We start from the raw sequence: 15,202 nt of genomic DNA on the forward strand, positions 1-15,202 counted from the left end.
TGGCCCAGAGAGACAGGTATAGAGAGAAAGGACATCCTAGTGGGCAGCAATACTTCTTCCATCCTCCAGTATCTTAATCACACCATCAGTTTATCTGTGAGATCCACAGAGGAGCCACAGGGCCCTCACCACCATGCCTGCAACTCCACAGACCCTTTAAACCACGAACACCCACCACCAAACTCAGGCATCACAAATCAAGTGTCATTCAAATCTCCCAAAAAAATTTCTATGTGAAGAGAGTGAAAGTCAAGGCCAAGTCAAAAGGCAGATATTATGAGCAATCAATGACAACAATCTGCTATTGGATTGAAGCTAAGTAACAGCCCAGTGTCCACAATCAAAGATGCTTTTACTCAGAGGTGGGAGTGGACACTGGGAGCCTGGGTCTAACACTGGCTCTGCATTAGCTTGCCATGGTACCTTGGACCAGGGAAAATGGCTTTACCTCCCCAGGCCTCACTTTCTCCACCTCTAAAAATCTACATTTGCCGATTAGGTAAGTATTTTTCAAATTGTGGGTTTCATGCCATTAGAGTCATGAAACCAATTCTGTGGGCCATAGCATAATTTTTTTTTAATTAACTAGAATAGAATGGAAAACATCAGAGTGTATCACCCATAGTAAGGGTAAATATTATTTTTTGAAACTTTTGTTTCACTTATATTTGTGAGTATGGTGTGTCTGTACGTGGATATGTGTACAGTAAGAGAATAGAATAAAATAAGAAATATCAGAAAATAAACATAGTAAAGGTGTGTTATTTTAAACCTTTGCATCAGTTGTGTGTGGATACGTACTAGATAAGCATGTAAAATATGTTTCTTGATGTACATTACAGTCATTTGAGAGCCACAGGACAAGAGAGATACTGTCTAAGCTCCTTTCAAGCCGGGGATTTTCTAAGTCAACTGGAGACAGTATTACCTAGTGAAGTTTGAAAATAAGAAAAGTCTGGGTTCAAAGCCCTGCTCTGCACTGTCAGCAGTGAAGATTTGGTGCACATTAACCTTTCAAACTTCAGCTTCCTTAGCTTCCTGAAGATCCTACTTGGAGACCTGGGTGTCTGGGAATAGGGAAAAGAAAGAAGATCACTTTCCCTTCTGCCCCTTTTGCACTGCTGTTCCCCAATATTTTCCCGCTCAGACTGCCACTTCTTTTTCTTACTATTCTAGTTGTATCCTGCACCAACTTTTCAGCATATTTGTCATCTCTACGGTAATATCATGATTCCTGTACCCATGACTACGACCACTGGGCTACTGGACACAGAAATGAGAAAAAACATGGAAGGAACTTAGGACCATGTCAATACATAGTATGACCTCAACACAAGGCAATAGTAACAATGGAAGCAGATGTCCTAGTAACAGGTGGTGGTGGTGGTGATGGTAGTATTTATCCTCAATGCCTATCAAAATGCTTCGGGTAAGGTCAGACACATGGACAAGATAATAGGTCTAAACAGCTAATGTAGCTAAATGACATCCTACTCAGAAAGTTTCACAGTTTAATAGAGGACCACAAAAAATTCCAAATTATCTGAAGCCCAAAGGAATTGCTCTTTAATGGAGGGATTTTAGGAATCCGGACAAGGTCGGAAAAGAAAGAATTCATTCTGGGGTACAAAGAAAGAGGTCTCTCCTTAGCATCCAGCCCTTGAAGACCAAATCAGAAATAGCACCAATAATTTCAGATTGATGATGGTTGAGAGGAAAGAGAATTCTTAACTGGGCCTGCTCTCCTTGAATAATCACAATTTTGTTACTTTGGATTGGTTTGGGAAGCATCTGGGGATGCTGGGAACGTGCTATGTTGAGATATTTCTGCTGCCTTGTCAGCACTGATTATAATGTTTCCAAAAGATCACCCACAATATATCGCACCAATGATCTGTGTCTTACTGTCTCCATAATATTGACATCATGCGATAAAGATCAGCGTGTTAACGATGTCAGAGTACTCTGCACACGTTCTGTGCCCGAGGGGGTATTTAGGCTGGTCCATTTAGTCAGACACCAAAGCACCCCAGAGGGAGAGAGAAGGGGCCCAAGATGACTATGTCCCATCTAAAGAAAAAGTGTCAAGAAGAAAAGGGAGGCTGATCTGAACCACTACTTTGCCAAAAACCCTCAGCCAGGGGCTTGGCAATGCACGTCATGTATCCTTAAATCTCCCGAAATATCACAAGTGAANATTTTATTTATTTATTTGACAGAGATAGAGACAGCCAGCGAGAGAGGGAACACAAGCAGGGGGAGTGGGAGAGGAAGAAGCAGGCTCATAGCGGAGGAGCCTGATGTGGGGCTCGATCCTGTAACGCCGGGATCACGCCCTGAGCCGAAGGCAGACGCTTAACCGCTGTGCCACCCAGGCGCCCCTGGTTAGCCTTTTCTCATTCACACATAGTATTAATTAAAACTTGCCACCTTTTAAAAATTCTGCCCCCAGTCCCACTACTCCTCAGAGTTTCCAGAAAGAGTTCTTCGTACACCAAGTATGGCAAAGCCAGACTCTCTCAAGATTCTGGTATTAATGTCTTTAAACCTAAGAGTAACGTCCTCTGAGCTAAGGGGGCGTGGCCCAGAGAGACAGGTATAGAGAGAAAGGACATCCTAGTGGGCAGCAATACTTCTTCCATCCTCCAGTATCTTAATCACACCATCAGTTTATCTGTGAGATCCACAGAGGAGCCACAGGGCCCTCACCACCATGCCTGCGACTCCACAGACCCTTTAAACCACGAACACCCACCACCAAACTCAGGCATCACAAATCAAGTGTCATTCAAATCTCCCAAAAAAATTTCTATGTGAAGAGAGTGAAAGTCAAGGCCAAGTCAAAAGGCAGATATTATGAGCAATCAATGACAACAATCTGCTATTGGATTGAAGCTAAGTAACAGCCCAGTGTCCACAATCAAAGATGCTTTTACTCAGAGGTGGGAGTGGACACTGGGAGCCTGGGTCTAACACTGGCTCTGCATTAGCTTGCCATGGTACCTTGGACCAGGGAAAATGGCTTTACCTCCCCAGGCCTCACTTTCTCCACCTCTAAAAATCTACATTTGCCGATTAGGTAAGTATTTTTCAAATTGTGGGTTTCATGCCATTAGAGTCATGAAACCAATTCTGTGGGTCATAGCATAATTTTTTTTTAATTAACTAGAATAGAATGGAAAACATCAGAGTGTATCACCCATAGTAAGGGTAAATATTATTTTTTGAAACTTTTGTTTCACTTATATTTGTGAGTATGGTGTGTCTGTACGTGGATATGTGTACAGTAAGAGAATAGAATAAAATAAGAAATATCAGAAAATAAACATAGTAAAGGTGTGTTATTTTAAACCTTTGCATCAGTTGTGTGTGGATACGTACTAGATAAGCATGTAAAATATGTTTCTTGATGTACATTACAGTCATTTGAAAGCCACAGGACAAGAGAGATACTCTCTAAGCTCCTTTCAAGCCGGGGATTTTCTAAGTCAACTGGAGACAGTATTACCTAGTGAAGTTTGAAAATAAGAAAAGTCTGGGTTCAAAGCCCTGCTCTGCACTGTCAGCAGTGAAGATTTGGTGCACATTAACCTTTCAAACTTCAGCTTCCTTAGCTTCCTGAAGATCCTACTTGGAGACCTGGGTGTCTGGGAATAGGGAAAAGAAAGAAGATCACTTTCCCTTCTGCCCCTTTTGCACTGCTGTTCCCCAATATTTTCCCGCTCAGACTGCCACTTCTTTTTCTTACTATTCTAGTTGTATCCTGCACCAACTTTTCAGCATATTTGTCATCTCTACGGTAATATCATGATTCCTGTACCCATGACTACGACCACTGGGCTACTGGACACAGAAATGAGAAAAAACATGGAAGGAACTTAGGACCATGTCAATACATAGTATGACCTCAACACAAGGCAATAGTAACAATGGAAGCAGATGTCCTAGTAACAGGTGGTGGTGGTGGTGATGGTAGTATTTATCCTCAATGCCTATCAAAATGCTTCGGGTAAGGTCAAACACATGGACAAGATAATAGGTCTAAACAGCTAATGTAGCTAAATGACATCCTACTCAGAAAGTTTCACAGTTTAATAGAGGACCACAAAAAATTCCAAATTATCTGAAGCCCAAAGGAATTGCTCTTTAATGGAGGGATTTTAGGAATCCGGACAAGGTCGGAAAAGAAAGAATTCATTCTGGGGTACAAAGAAAGAGGTCTCTCCTTAGCATCCAGCCCTTGAAGACCAAATCAGAAATAGCACCAATAATTTCAGATTGATGATGGTTGAGAGGAAAGAGAATTCTTAACTGGGCCTGCTCTCCTTGAATAATCACAATTTTGTTACTTTGGATTGGTTTGGGAAGCATCTGGGGATGCTGGGAACGTGCTACGTTGAGATATTTCTGCTGCCTTGTCAGCACTGATTATAATGTTTCCAAAAGATCACCCACAATATATCGCACCAATGATCTGTGTCTTACTGTCTCCATAATATTGACATCATGCGATAAAGATCAGCGTGTTAACGATGTCAGAGTACTCTGCACACGTTCTGTGCCCGAGGGGGTATTTAGGCTGGTCCATTTAGTCAGACACCAAAGCACCCCAGAGGGAGAGAGAAGGGGCCCAAGATGACTATGTCCCATCTAAAGAAAAAGTGTCAAGAAGAAAAGGGAGGCTGATCTGAACCACTACTTTGCCAAAAACCCTCAGCCAGGGGCTTGGCAATGCACGTCATGTATCCTTAAATCTCCCGAAATATCACAAGTGAACATCCAAGGAAGATCCCTGTCAAGCCACGTTTCCTTGTTTGAAAAAGAGACTGGGAATCCCAGAAGCCCATATGACCTTGCCAACATAGGACCTGCTAACGTGCTCGCTCACAAGCTTCTCTGAAACATGGGGTTTGCCCTAGCACCACACCATGTCAGTCCTGCTTCCTTCCTTTTCAGCATGGGCTTTATCTTAGAATTTTGCAAAGGCCAGGCTGTGTCCATGCAGGAAGCCTTGCAAGCATGCCTTCAAAGCAAACAAGCAGCCTACCACAGCTATGTTAACTGCTCTCACCTGCGCATGAAGACTCCTGGGCTTAGCAACTAGAAAACTCTGGCTCTCACGATGGCTCAGGCACTTTGCTGGATGATGTCATAAAACTCCCTTTCCTTCTCTGGGCTCAGTCTTCTCTTCTGTCCAACAAGCTGGTAGAACTGGATTATTTCTAACTTTGGTTCTAACTCTGGAAGTCCATAAATTTTTTAAGACTTTTGGGCTGAGAAACAAAAGTGTCTTTCTGAGCAATGAATTAAATGTACAGATAAAATCACATTTACTTATAAATTAGAATGTCCCTTCTAATGACATCTTAAGCAACATTCCAATGGAACTCGCCCAAAGCTACAACGTAGTTAATCAGCAACAACTGATCCCATTACCCTCCTCAATTCCAATGATTGGATGCTTGTCTTTTAGAGTTTAAGGACAAATGGCCACTTTTTCTGGACCACCAAGAATTAGCTCGAAGTTTCAATTGGTCATTCAAGAGTATTTTGTAAACCTAATTTAAATGTCAAAAAAAAAGAGTATTTTTGTAAGTTTTCTATTATGTCATGCGTTGTCCTGCCAGTGTAGAGACAACTTCAATTAAGACCAGACTGCTGATCTCAAGAAGTTTATATACAGACTAAGTAGCAAATAGAGAGAAGTACATAGACACATATACTGCAGTTTAAGTAGAGAAACACATTATAAAGACTTCTAACCCAGCCCTTGAGGGGTCTAAGGAGATTTTCCCAAAGAAGCAAGATCTATGCTGAGATCTTAAAAACAAGTAGAAGTTAACCAAGCAAAGGCTGCTGGGAACTTTTTTTTTTTAAAGATTTCATTAATTTATTTGAGAGAGAGAAAGAGAAAGAACAGGGGGAAAGGCAGAGGGAGAAGGAGAAGCAGGCCTCCTACTGAGCAGACAGCCCGATGCAGGGCTTGATCCCAGGACCCGGGACCATGACCTGAGCCAAAGGCAGAAGCTTAACTGACTGAGCCACCCAGGCACCCACGCCTGGGATCTCTTAGCCAATCCATTAAACTCTCACCAATTGCTGCACAAGCAAAAGCAAATTGTTGGAGGTAACTAACAACCTAAAAATTATCCCCCCCCAAATTCAAACGATCCCCACCTAGAATTGTTCTATTTAATGTTCTATGAAGTAGGTTTAATAAAAACACAAACCAGAATATGTCGCATATGAAACACGGTTTCTTAATGTGTAAGAAAGGAACAGGGACCCAAACCAATGCCACAGTAAGAGTGCGTGGAAGTTTAAAAGGACAGATGTGGATTTCAAGTTTCACTCTGTTTCTTTGGATCTGGGTGACAGGGGCAAGCCCCTTAACCTCTGTGTTGTCAGTTTCATCCTCTGTTAAATGGAGCCTGGCACAGGACAAATGTCGAACAAATACTAGCTAATAGATGAGTCCTTACCACGTGCCAGATGCTGTGCTCAGCAATTCAGTCACTGACGAAGGTAAGCCCTGGCAGCATACCCAGAAGGGGCATCCTGTTATTGCCTTCAATATCCAGGTGAAGAGATGGAGGCTTGGAGAAGCTCGATCAGCAGACCCAGGTTATAACAGCTAGCAAGGCGAAGGTAAGCCCTGATCCCCTAGTTGTCTGCATTTGAAGCCGGGAGTCTTAACCACTATCAGTGTTTCTTTCTACCTTCTACTTCTCCACTGCCAGCTATGCCAGAAAAGGAGCTTTTCACCGCGGCAATGGCCAAACATTCCCAGTGTATTAGAAATGCAGACATTGTAAATGGAGTTAGTTATTCCTTGGTTTGTGTGCTATTCAGAACGGCTGTCATTATTTAAAACACATGTTATCAATCGCTTATCAAAGCCACCTGAGGCTCAATTATCATCCTTGAATAAGAGGTCAGGGTTAAAAGCATAGGATTCAGAAAATAAATCTGGATCTGAAAAGGGAAAGATGACAAAACAGTTTGCTGGACAAGATGTCTGGCACCTTTGGCCACTTTTCAATGAAAGAGAAGGGAAAAGATGTTGAGGTCACCGAGAAAACAATTTAAGTGGGCCAGAATGAGACAGAGTGTGTGTGATGGCTCCTTTTTACCTGCAGGAGACACGGCCATAGTCTGAGGGAGTCAGAGGTGTAATAATGAAGAGGAGAAAGGGGTTTTTCTTACACTGCAGCTAGTTCCACTGAATTGGGAGACGGAGCTTGACACTTTTGACATAGCAGCACATTGGCCTGGCTCATGGTGTCATTTTGTGTCAAGTATGAGTACAAATACCGTCACTGATGCATTGAAGGAGCATTTGATGCTTCCTTAAATGGCTTCCAACTTGGCACAGGAAAAAGCCGAGTATCACAGACATCAATGCGATTGCTGTACTTCTCAAAGAGCTTTCCAAGTTGCCTCTGGGTTGGCCAGCTTGCTTCCTTACCTGTGCAACATTAGCAAGAGCTCCAGAACACGTAGAGCATAGGAGACTTTCTGTGTGTTTCTTTGGCTGGAAGCAGGAAGGACTGGGAGTGCCCTTGAAGCTGTTTGAAAGGGACCCACATCAGAATCCAGGAGCTAGGATGGGGGTGAACAGTAATGTGCGGATGCAGACTTGGGGCATAGACAAAAATGGGCTCTTTGCCCCCCAAGTTTGGATTTGGGAAGCCTCTAGTGGGGTCCAGAAACTTGTGTTTCGACTGAGATGCTAATGTGACCTTGCTGATCAGCCAGTTGCAATCCGCACTGGTCTGATGGGGACAAGGCTGGACTGAGATTCAAGCTATCAGGGTGCTGGCCCCAGTTCGGCACCTACTGGATATGGGATCTCTGACAAGTCACTTCTTTGTTTTTCAGCCACCTCTCCTTATACTCCATTGATAAAAAGGGAGAGAGTCCTCAGGAAAGATCTCCAAGGATCTTTGGCTCCATCGGTCTCAAAGGGAATGGTGGGGTTAGGAGCCACCATGGGGCATAAGTAGGACCTTAGACTCGAGTCCCCAAACCCGGGTTCCAACTTCAGCACTGCTGCTTTCCAGTTGCTGGACCCCAGCCAACTAATACACTTTCTCTGGGACAAGAATATATATTTATAATATTATAATGAATATATGTATAACAAGTATTCTAATTCTGATAATTAATAGATCTATCATTTCTAAGTCTCCATTTCCTCAACTATAAAATCCTGATGGTAAAAACAGTGCCTGGGGCGCCTGGGTGGCACAGCGGTTAAGCGTCTCCCTTCGGCTCAGGGCGTGATCCCGGCGTTACAGGATCGAGCCCCACATCAGGCTCCTCCACTATGAGCCTGCTTCTTCCTCTCCCACTCCCCCTGCTTGTGTTCCCTCTCTCGCTGGCTGGCTCTCTCTCTGTCGAATAAATAAATAAAATCTTAAAAAAAAAAAAAGTGCCTACGACAGAGCTTTTTGTGATGAAATAGTTTTTGTGTTCAATAGGCAGTGTCTAATGAGTGCCCAGGACGGTGCCCTGCCGGGTGCTCACTACCTGTTAGTTGTGGATAGCCCTGACAAGGTCAACCAGAAGAGCGTTCTGCTGTCCCCGGGAGCTGCTGTGATTAATGAGGTTGGTGGAAAGGTAACCCTGGCTGAGCAATCCTTGGGCTTGTCCTTTTAGCAAGAGAAATTCACAAGAAATGAGCTTTTTTTGGAAAGGGTAGGCTACTGGAGGGAGCATGAAGCTATGCCTCTTAGGAGGAAATGTAGGAACAAATGAGAGAAGGGCATTATACAGTCTATGCCATGTTCATGAAAGTGCGGTTCAAGGGTGACCTGCTGTAGGAGGGACTGGGTGGTCATTAAAGTAGCACCTTCTTGTCCCTGCTGGATCAGACTCCCAAGGGAGTGGGTCCAGTAATTGGTTTTTCTCAGAAGCTATGCAGGAGATTCTTCCATAAACAGGGGTTAGAGAATCACTGGCAAATACAGTTAATGAAACAACCCTCCCCCCAATTCTCCAGTCCTGTGTTTACCCAGGAAAGAAAGAAGGAAAAAATAAATAAATAAACAGGGAAGGCAAATAAACTCGTGCATCTGTGCATTTACCAAGAATCTAAACTTCTTACATTCTTGTCATATCCAGTGCAGCTGGGTTCCAAGCCAGTGTCCAATTTCTGCATAATTCACGACTCCCCAGAGAAACAAACGCTAGCAAAGGGCTACTTAAGGATGTGGATTATGTCAACTTCCTTAGAATGGCAGCGTGGTTTGTAAAAATTAAATACAACAAGGGAGTGCCTCCCCACTTCCTCTGCCCGCTCTGTTCTCCCACCCTTTCTTTTCGGCCACCCTGGGTCCCATTCCTTTCCCCTGATGCTTTCCGTTCTCATGCTCTTTTCTTCAGATTTATTTTCTTTCTTCCTTCTTTCCATTCCTCTCTATTTTTGCCCCTCTACCCTATAGCTTTCTTTCTTTTGTCTCTTTCTCTCTCCTTTCGCCTCTGTGTGTATGTGTGTCTCTCTCGGATTCCCCTCTTCGTTCTGCCTCTGTGTCTCTATCTTTCTATCAAACACCATATCTCACTGCCCATTCCTCCTCTGGACCCCCAGCTCCTGGCTCCCCTCTCAACAAGGAGCCTCCAGGGGGCACACTTCTGGCTAGGGAAGCCCCTGCGCCCTGCTAAATCAGCCAGCGCCCTCTACAAGCGACTCGGTCTACTTCCAAGTTCCTGGAAATCTGCTGCCAGAGACCCCCAGTGAGGAGGGTCTCTCCTGGTAAGGGAAATGAAATCCCCCCTGGGAAGATGCAGCGGGGTTACGGAGTAGAAACTCTAGTACCCAGAGCTTCCCCTGGACGGGAAGCCGTGGGCCAAGCCTAGCTAGCGGTGTAGGGTTCGTTTGCAAGATAGGAGCGGCTCTGTCCACCAAGAGCCGGCAGTGGAGCGGCGGCGCCAAGGGGCTGTTGGGAAAGCTTCAGCACCTTAAAATGTCCATCAGTCTTCTCAAAGCCCATTAACCTCCTCAGAAGACGAAATCTAAGTAAAAACCGAGCATCCGCGTTGCATGTAGCTTCCAGACCACTCTTTCTCGCCCTCCACCCCTCCCCCAAGCTGCTCCTCCGTCTACCGACCCCGATCCATCTCTAGGTACCTCCTTTATAGACATACCAGAGCTTCCACCACGAGCAGGGATAACTTTCCAGATCTACAGTCTGGCGAACTGAGGGGCAGAGAAGCTCCACAGCAGGCTTGGGAAGACGTTCCTTTGGAGTGCCACCGCCATCAGGACCCAGGGTAATTTGCACACTCGACAACACCAAAGGATGGCGAGTTCAGAAGAAACTTTTTTTTCAAAGCTGAGCCACAGCCTCTCCCAATTCGAATCTCCGTGGGCAGGTGCAGAAAACTTTGTCTCTCTCTAGCTTCTCTCAGGGCAGCTCCCAAACTCGATCTGTCCGCACACTCCTTCTGGCACACCACCTACACACGCCCTTTCTACCCACCTGGAGCCCTCTCTCCGAGTCTTAGGATGAAAGTGCAGGAGGCAGGTAAAGGATAAACTCAGGTCACGGCTCCTAATGCTCCCGCAACTCCCCCTCCCCTTAGTGGAGTAGAAAGGAGCAAAATGCTGGGGTTTGGCTCGCTGCCCAGCCCAGGGAGCTGGAATACCCGTCACCAGGGACCGAGGAAGGCAGGGGCTCGCGTCCGAGGACCAGCCAAGTCCACGTCGCCCCGGCTGAATGGCCCCTCAGTTGCCTGCAAGTTGAAACCTCAGTCAGGCACACAATGAGGCCGCTGTTTTCCGACAGGAGGCATTTGGATGCCTCACACACTCAGCCCAAATCAGGCCTGAGAGCGGGGCGCATTTCCTTACCCATGTTCAGATGCGCCCCTAGATGCGGTTCAGTTGCGGTCCCCTTCCCCTGTGCCTGGCCACGGGAAGCCCGTACAGGCCACCTGTTGGACTCTGTCCGGCCACCCTAGATCTTGCGCCCACAAACCCTCACCGAGGCGCGGGGCATCCAGGGTACCCAATTCATCAGCAACAGAAATATTGCACTTGCGTCTCCTCCTCTGGCTACCTTTCCTGCCCCCAATCACACACATACACAGTTCCTTAATATCCCAGTAGTCACTACTCTTTAATGAAGCGCGTTTAGCCTCCCCTAGGAGCCCGGGCTGCCCGTGATCTCCGAGCGCGCCCAGGCGGCAGTGGATCCCCAAGCGCTTAGCTGGGTGTCTGCTTACTGCGCGGGCGGCAGGAAAGCCCCAAATGGCACACTGGTGGGGAACAGTCAGTGGCCTGCAATAGGGAGCCCCCTTTCTCCTATGGAAGCGAAAGGGGTCTCCTTCCTTGGTTCAGACGTGAATGCAGTCGGGGAAACCCCGAAGGCAATCGGATTGGGGGAACCAATGTTGCGTTTCTCTGCCAAATCCCAGGATAGGTGCAAAGGGGTTCAACTTTCTAGTGTCTCCCTGACATCCCCGCAAGCAACTAGCTGGGGGAAAGGTTCGCCGCCACGAACGGGCTACTCACCCCTGGGTATGAACGCTGCCCCCGGAGGGGACCCCAGCAGACTGGCCCGCGTGGAATCCGTGAAACGCCTGGGTGTCTCGCTCGTCTCCCGGGCCACGCGGCTAAGGCTACGCGCTCCAAGCGGGGCAGCCCAGGGCAGTCGATCCCATGGGTGGCGAGTTGGCAGAGGGCGCGCCGCCCGGCTGGGGGCGCATCGCTCCCAGGGCTGGCGCAGGCTGCAGAGGGGAGAGGGGCTCCCAGGGAAGTTGGCGGCGCTGGGGGTGGACTTCGGACTTCGCGCTCGCTTCGGCTCGAGCGGCCGGGCGCGTCCTCTGGGATAGGGGACTCGCCGGTGGAATGGGGGCCGGCGTGGGCCGAGAGGCTGCAGGAAGCCTCCGCTGGCCGCCGCCTAGAAGGAGCACAGCGGCATCGCGCTGCCGGGAACCCCCAGCAGCGACTGGAGCAGAGAGCGAGCGAGAGAGCCGGGCTGCCTCCTCCCGGCTGCGGGCGCCCTTGCTCAGAGCCCGGCTCGCCCCAGCCCGCCGCGCCCCTCCTCCTGTCGGAGTCCTCCTCCCCTCCGCTGTTTCACCCGCTCGCAGGGCTCGCGGGGCTGGGCTTGAGCCAGACGCTGAGCGGAAGGCGACCGCAGAGCCCGCAGCATGGAGGGCGATCTCGCCGCCTCGGGCTCGGGCTCGGGCTCGGGCTTGGGCTCAGGCTTGGGCTTGGGCTCCGGCAGCGGCAGCAGCGGCCGCCGCCTCCCGCGCGCCCACGTGCCGGAGCCCCGGTGTGCGCGCTCCGGCCGGCCGAGCTGGAGGAAGGGAGCTAGGGCGAGCCGCGGGTGGGGGTGGCGGGGAGAGCCTGCACACCCGCGCTGCCGAGGAGGGGAAGCCGCCGAGAGGCTCCCTAGGGCGCAGGGCTCCTCGTCTGCAGCTCCGGGAAGACTGGTGTGCAAGGCTCCCCCAGCTCCCCCCTCCCTTTGCAGAACGGAGGGAGCCTGAGCGAAACCCGGGGCGTGGGGGGTGGGGGGCGCTCCACTCCGCAGGATCAGTCCGGAGCCGCGGCCGAAGGCGGCTACGTGTCTCCACCAAAGGGACAGGTTCCAAGTATCCTTGAACCCCCCTCACCTTTCCCAGGCGAAGAATGGGGTCCGGAAACACCGAGTGAGGGAATATGCGGGTTCCCAGCGAGACCTTGTTCTGGCTTGCCCCGCCTTCCTCCCAGAGTAAGCACTTTTCCGTTAACCAACAGACTCTAAGGGGCTCCTCCTTCCAGGGAGAAAGGAGTTGTCTTGCAAAAGACGGGCCTGACAACCTCCAATCAAGTGACAAATAATTACTGAGCACTCACTTTGAGGGATGCTGGACAGTGTCCTGAATCCTAGGGCCCTCCTAGTTGCAAGTTGTGTTCTCTGCTCTGCGCGCCCTTAAGGCAGGCCCTCCCTGGGCCTCCTGGCTCCAACCGTAAAATGAGGCTCCTTCCTGATAGGAGTAAGGAAGACAAAACAAATACATGTGAGAATTTTTAAATTAGAAGACACTGCAAAAGATGGGTAATAAATAATTCGACATTAAGAAGAAACATTATTTTTTTAAAAAGTTACAGAATAGGAACTGAGATCTAGAGGGAAACAACTAGCAAAATGTGCCTATTACTGTGCCTATTACTGTGCCTATTACAATCACTCAGAGATCTTTGTCTCCAATCTTCTCCTTATTTTAAAGGAAGCATTNAAAAAAAAAAAAAGAAGACCACTGCAAAAGATGGGTAATAAATAATTCGACATTAAGAAGAAACATTATTTTTTTAAAAAGTTACAGAATAGGAACTGAGATCTAGAGGGAAACAACTAGCAAAATGTGCCTATTACTGTGCCTATTACTGTGCCTATTACAATCACTCAGAGATCTTTGTCTCCAATCTTCTCCTTATTTTAAAGGAAGCATTGAGGCTCAGAAAAGACTAATGGCTTGTCCAAGGTCACACATATTCAATTTGGTTAGGCACACCCATTTTGGTTAGCCCTGGTCTTCTACTGCCAGACCTGTGCTTTCTCTGCCACACACCAGGACACAAAAACTACTCAGCAGGATTGTGATGAGACATCAGCAAGAGGGGAGACATTCCTTTCCTCTGAGGTTTCTGAAAGGGGGGGGGCGGCTTCATGAAAGAGATGGGACCTAAGCAAAATCCTAAACAATAGGCAGGATTCAGATATCTGGAAAAGCAAGATCATGCACGCGGAGGGACAGAGGTCACAAAGAGAGACGAGGAAGGGCATGTTACAAGAGCAGCAAACAAGTTTGGCAGGAGCAGAGAGCTTGCCTGGTGATGGGGAGCCACTGAAGGGTTTTAAAAAGTAAAAGAAAATAGTGAAAGCTTTGTTTTAGGATGATCAATATGTCCCTGTACAAAATGGATTAAAAGGGGAAGAGATGGGGGGGAAGGACAGAGGGAGGGAAGAAAGGAAAGGAATTGCAGGCAGAGAAAACCATTAGGTCAAAGCAGCTATCCAGATGCAAGTGATGGAAGCCTGATGAAATGTGGTGGCAGGTAAAGCTGAAATCAATGAATCTCTCCCAACCCTGTTCTTTTAAGCCTGCCTTATAGGAAGTACTCTGCTGTTAATTGCAGGGGACACTGTATGGAAAGGCACATGTGTTTGAGATACAAGGGAAAATTGGGGGCCAACCCTCAGGGACTGCAGTGGAGCTTTTCACAGTAACTGATCTGAAGTTAATATGGTCCCTTGGTTTCAAACATACAACACCTGGGAGCTCGAGAGCAACAGCCTTTGGAGAAGAATGGGTTCAATTAGGATTTCTATCAATCAACCAAAACCAAAAAACCAGAAAGGGAAGGGGAAATCCTCTTTCCTTCCATTCCTAGGAGGCTCTTGAAGTCACAAATGAATGGCTCTAGGGGCTTTCTCAGGTTCTCCCAATGGAAATAGTTTTTCTCTATGTAGCACTCCATCTCTGTCCCGGGGACCAGCACCAACAACAACACAGGCCTGCCAGATGCAGACTCTGAGCCTGGGCCCTATACCAACTGAGTCAGAATCTCTGCCTGAAGGAGATTCCTAGCTGATTCATAAGCATATTTAGTTAGAGACGCAGTTCCCTATCTGTTCCCCTCCTAAGCTAGTGTTCTTCAAACTTTTGAGTGTGTTGCATAGCTTTTTTATTTAAAAAAGCCATATATTACACCATACCTATACACACACGACTTCCTTATAATTTAAATAGAAGTTTCATAGAACAACACATATCTTTAATGTGTAATTCACTTCAATATTTTCTATTCAATTTTCTTTCTTTCTTTCTTTCTTTCTTTCTTTCTTTCTTTCTTTCTCTTTTTCTTAAATGCTGGTCATGACATACTAATTGATTCCATGACCAGTTAATAGGCTGCAATCTGTGGTTCGAGAAATATTGAACCATGCTATTAATTATTTTATCTTGAGTTTTGTTTGCATGTGTGTGTATCTTACCACTTCTATTAGACTGTGTGTTCCTTGAGGGCAAGGTTCAGATATTTTTTCATCATTGGAATATAGATCAGAGTTAATGGAGGGTTTTGGATGTAGTAGCAACTGGGTAACTATTCAGTGAGTAAATCAATCCATGAATGCATAAGTGGATGGAAGCCCTGGGATTGGGGGAAAGCTGGAAGAAGAAGAGAGTGAAGCCTAGAGTGTAGGAAAAC

General features: G+C 47.2%; 1 protein-coding gene across 2 annotated transcripts in view; it reads right to left on the bottom strand.

Annotated features, from left to right (window-relative positions):
- SGCD (sarcoglycan delta) overlaps positions 1-12,018 on the bottom strand; it is a 941,028-nt gene extending 929,010 nt beyond the window's left edge. For both annotated transcript variants that reach the window (XM_011219187.3, XM_034656815.1), the window contains exon 1: positions 11,519-12,018. The gene's annotated coding sequence lies outside the window, so the exon portion shown is untranslated. The remainder of the gene's footprint in view (positions 1-11,518) is intronic.
- Between the last annotated feature and the right edge of the window lie 3,184 nt (positions 12,019-15,202).

This window comes from Ailuropoda melanoleuca, chromosome 3 (assembly GCF_002007445.2).
Source record: "Ailuropoda melanoleuca isolate Jingjing chromosome 3, ASM200744v2, whole genome shotgun sequence".
NCBI lineage: Eukaryota > Metazoa > Chordata > Mammalia > Carnivora > Ursidae > Ailuropoda > Ailuropoda melanoleuca.